Below are 5710 nucleotides of genomic sequence, written 5' to 3'. Positions count from 1 at the left end.
TGAATGAATGATTGCGAAAAAGAGACCGGACTATTAGTTAAAATTCAGCATGGCAGAGGCCTTACCCACCTTTTGATGGTTTCATAATTTAACGAAAATTGTCCATATAGTTAACTTTTTCGTTTATTGCTACGTACTTAGACTTCTCAGAAATGTTATATAATGAGGTGCCGAGGAGAAAAGGTGGTGGTGGTGGTGGTGGTGGTGGTGGGGTGGGGGGGGGGGGATTTCAGACCGAAGTCTCTCAGTTCCCGACGAAAAAACAAATGGAAAACAACTACTTGTGAGGCGTAGCAAAAAAAAAAAAAAAAAAAAAAATCAATATAGATAACCACTAAAAGCAGTAGTATCCGGAACAGCGATTTGTCCTTCACGGGGAAAAGTTTTACTCTTCTATTTTTTATTTTTGTTATTATTTTGCTTTTTGTTTCTTCCGCTAAAATTCGTTCTGGGAAAAATGAGCCGTTGTCAAAAGAAGCACCAATGCCTGAATCTGAGTCTCGCTTCAATCTCTTCTGGGAAGAAAGTCAGGGGATAGAAGAGTTAAAAGTTACGAAAATATTCTTTGTTATTACGCGACAACTTCTCTTGAACGTGTTTCAACGCTGGCTGCTGTTTTTTCTGTTTTTTTTTTTAGTTTGTTTGTTTGTTTTACACGATCGTATTCGTTTGGCTAGTAAGTCTGATTCGTGCTTCCTGTATTCAGTGTCCTTTGCTCATCTTGTTCGTACAGTTTTTTTTTTCTTTAGAGGGGATTTTTCTTTCAATTTCAGTTCTACATAGTATATGCCAATAGAATAGCCTCATTGCAAATTACATAAAAAAAGAACAATGTACTTTCCTCGTATGAAGATAACGAAAGATTCTTTCAATAAAGAAAACAAAAAAAATCGATAATTCTTAATATCATTCTATGTCTGAGTGTACTTACATTGACTGCTGAATAGGAAAAAAAATTATTAGAGAAAGAGGAGAGAGAGAGGAGAGATAGAGAGAGAGAGAGAGAGAGAGAGAGAGAGAGAGAGAGATTGCCATTTGACCGATAAAAGGTAATCATTCAATGACGCCACACTGAACAGAGAACTATTAAGGGCAAATGTCATTCCACGACGATATAAGCTGCATCTAACGGAAATGACGTCATTACAATAGCATAACAGCGTTAATTACGTCTGCAATCAATTAAAAAAAAAATTCCGGTCACTAATGGGTAGAAATACGGTATTTGTTTTTGTAGTAGTCAACATTCAAATGAAAACTCATTTGTGATTCTGGGTGAAGAGAATGATAACAGATCTGCTCATAAACACGAATTAATTTTGGGCTTTTTTATACTGATCGATCAACCGCTTCTGAGAATGGCAGTTAGCGATGGTGGAAGGAGGCGGTATTGCACAGATGATGAATGAATGAACAAAACGTACTCTCACTCTCTCTCTCTCCTCCAGTAGCAGGTATTAATGATTTGTCTAAGAAATTCTTTTTGTTTTCAAGCAAAGCCATTGTCACTGTGCTTTTCGACAGAGAGAGAGAGAGAGAGAGAGAGAGAAGAGAGAGAGAGATTTGATTTATATGTACATTTAAAATATATACATATTTAAATCTCATGTATATATATATATATATATATATATATATATATATATATATATATATATATATAATATATATGTGTGTATATCATATATATATATATATTAATCATAATATATATTATATTCTATCATATATATATATATAGAGAGAGAGAGGAGAGAGAGAGAGAGAGAGAGAGAGAGAGAGAGAGAGAGAGAGAGAGAGAGAGAGAGAGAGAGATTCCACAACGACAAAATGCAACAAATGATGATATCCAATATGTCACAAAGTGCATGAATACTTTACGCGTAAAAGGGAATTAAACACGCAGTCAGAGCCCAGAATACAAATAACATTACCGCATTGCAAAATAACGTTAAATAACGGTTGATCCAAATCGCATTCCACAGGAAAAAGTGAACAATTGCAATACAAATGTGAGTTGGGTATTTTTCGAGTTTTTTAAATACCGACAATTATTTCAGACAATGCACCGAATTTGCGCGCGACAGTCGCACTGATTTTTCCACAGTTTCAAATGTCGAATTCAGTTACGTTTAGAGGGCAGTCATGAAGACTGGTGAAAAAAAAAAAAAAAGATTTGCAAATGCTGACAGTAAATAGTAGAAAACTGTCACAAGTAATGTAAACAAGAAAAACCTTAAGAGACTATAGAGATGCATAAAAAAATCCCCACGAATGTTCTTGGAATAAGCATCAATAACAATGTCAGGTTGGAAGACCCGAGCGTTATCGGGGTGGGGGGTGGGGGGTGTGGGGGGGGTGGGTGGGGGGGTTAAGAAGACACTCCCTCACCCGCCCCCCAAAGAGGCTCTCAAGTGCTTATTTCTGGACAGGAATAGAAATAATCCATCTTAGAATCTGTGAGAGCAAATTCCTTTCAGGAAATCTCTTATCATCTTGAATAAAGCTTCGGTTTTCAATTCCCCGTCTACATAAGAGAGAGAGAGAGAGAGAGAGAGAGAGAGAGAGAGAGAGAGAGAAAACAAATGCTGACATGTTAATCGATGTAAATTAATGCATCAATTCCAAAGCGACGTCAGAGAAACACTATCAAATGTAACCTTCATTTGTCATGTTTCCCTCTTGTCCTTTCTTTCCTTTCACTCTACTTTCACTCAATGGCTCTACCAACATCTCACTTTTATTGACTTGTTCTCCCTTGCCTTCCCTCCCCTGGGTCCTTCATTATTTTTTCCTTTTCATTCACCAGTAAATTTTCTGCTTTCTCTGCTCAACCACAACTTGTCTTTAAATAATTTGCTAAGACTCGTATATCTTCCTTCCTTTATTTGCCTGTGGCCCATCTCTCCTCTCTCTCTCTCTTTCCTCCTCCCATTATCACTCTGGTCCCATTCATTTTCTGAATCCCCATTTTCAATTTTCCGGTCTTATCTCACTTACCCTCATTCATCAAAGCTTTATGTTTCTTCCCAAGCGAAGAACAGTGATCATCTTTCTCCTTAACACTAATTGCAAAGTTTCCCCGAAGTCTAATTTCCAGTCCCACAAATTCCCTTCTCATTCTTTTCCTTTCTCTCCTTCTCCAGGATTTTCATGCACCTTTTCTTCAACCATCTCAGTTTTTACTAAGAGTAGAGGCCGACGGTAAGGGCATCTCAATGTACCTTTGCATCACAGGCTCAAAAAAAAAAAAAAAAAAGAAACGATAAGCAAAAAAGTAGAAATTTCCAAAGCTTGGCAGCTGAGGGAAATTAACAGTCGCTGAGCCGTGTACTCCTATGTGGATTACCGTTCTACACTGCGTCTTTATTCTTCTAAACGTGAATATCGAGCTGAAACTTACCTAAATAGTTAAACTCGCTATAGAAAACGGAAAGAAAACGGAACTTGAAACCATCTCACAGGAACAATCAAACCAAATGGGCCTCTTACAAGGCAGCAATAAGGTCCTCGAAACAGAGATAATTCGTTTCCACGCATGTTCACGAGGCTCTTCTCACGACCTATGAAATGATGGAGTCATTATCACTAATTAACGACCACAGAGACGAACGACAGAACGACATATCGAGTGGCTCGAGGGAACCCTTGGGACGGCAGATGGCGTCTCCTGCCATCTTCAGAGAATCGTTTTGAGGAATAAGATCCTTCCAGACCCCTTGTTCTGGAGGTATCCTTTCTGAAGGGTTTTCAGCAAAAGGGAATCCTTATGGGATTTCTATTAGGAAGCTTTACAACAAGAAAAAAAAATGATGATTTAGTGATACTGACTGAATTATTGCGTTTAAATTGAAGTCTTGCACATCTTTTGTAGTCTGTCAATGATAAATTCAGCTGACCTTCTGCCAGCACTGGATCTTACTCGTACGGGCAGCCCGTTAAATCTCCTGTGGCTAGGAATGTAGAGTAGGATATTACCAAAAAACTACACAAATAAATATATAAAAAAATATAAAATAAAAATGAGTATACTTTTGATTCTTCACTTGAATGCAATATGCAAGACACTCACATTTATTCCTGAAAATTGACTGATTGATTGAGTTACCTACCAACCAAACCTAGAGGGGGAACGACCAATCACAGGGCTGGAAATTCTTAGTCTCTCTCGTGAGTCCACATAGGCAGGATGTATGTTCCATCTCTCTTGAGGGATGCGTCTTTCAAAAGTATCCCTCAAGAAATGTGGAACATACATCTTGCCTATGTGAACTCTATCGAAAGACTGAATTTTCAACTTTCCAGCCCTGTGATTCGCTTATCAACAGCCAATCAGGAGCGTCGTAAGAGAAGACTGACCTAGACATCGGATGCAGCTTGATGTGAATCTATTATAGTAATCTACGAGTAATCACTGACTTAGGAGCAAATCGAAACATCTTCAGTTGGAAAGGGAAGGTTCAAGCAAATTGAAAATGGCACCATTCCTGTAGACATCAAAGTGAGTAAATCTTATTTCAAGTTGAATTGAGCGCGTAAGCAGAGAGCACAATAGATTTTACTTAACATTCACTTTATAAAAAAAAAAAAAATAAATAAACAAAAAATAAAATAAAAAATACAAAAAAATATAGACAATAAAATGAACAACACCTAAATTTTGCAAGAAATGTTACAAGACGCAAAAACACCAAAGGTACGATACAAATAAGGACGATACTAAAAGAAAATGTAAGAAAGAGGAAGATATATAAGAAAAAATAAAAATAATAAAAAATAAAAAAAGGAAAAAATAATTGGATGTGTAAGCTGCAGCAGACGTTAAAAGAGTAATACATAAAACATGATGGAGAGGAGGAAGAAGAATGAGATGAGAGAGAGAGAGAGAGAGAGAGAGAGAGAGAGAGAGAGAGTCGACTGTAAAATAGATGTTACTTAACATTCCCTTTATATGAAAAAATATATGTACAAAATAAAAAGGAAACAAACTGGAGGCGCCCTTGGCAACGATATCAACACATAAATCACGAAGCAATTAATTCATTGCTTGGGAACAGATGTTAAGGACTTTCCACAGTGAAATACTTTAGATCTTTACAGTCAAGAGTACTCGGTTTTTTCCACAGTTATTCCCTGGATCATGAATATATATTATATATATATAGTATATATATATATATATATATATATATATATATATATATATATATAAAAAATATATATATATATATATTATAAATATAAATATAGTATATATATATATATATATATATTTATATATATATATATATATATATATATATAATATATCATAGTATATATACTATATATATATATATATATACATAAATATATATATATATATATATAATATATATATAATATATATATATATATATATATATATATATATATATATATATATATATATATATATATATATATATAAATATATATCTATATATATATATATATATATATATATATATATATATATATATAGATATATATATATATTACATATATATAATATATAGAATATATATATATATATATATATATATATAGATATATATATATATATATATATATTCCGTCTGAATTATCACCATTATGATGTCTGAAATTATATACTCCATCTAATGATTTACTGACACTGTAAGTAATTTGCATAATCGTTTTTACCTCTTCCAAGAGACGAAATGAAGGG

The sequence above is a fragment of the Macrobrachium nipponense genome, chromosome 26, assembly GCF_015104395.2.
Source record: "Macrobrachium nipponense isolate FS-2020 chromosome 26, ASM1510439v2, whole genome shotgun sequence".
NCBI lineage: Eukaryota > Metazoa > Arthropoda > Malacostraca > Decapoda > Palaemonidae > Macrobrachium > Macrobrachium nipponense.
The sequence above is the reverse complement of the archived record's forward strand: the minus strand, read 5'-3'. Positions refer to the sequence as shown.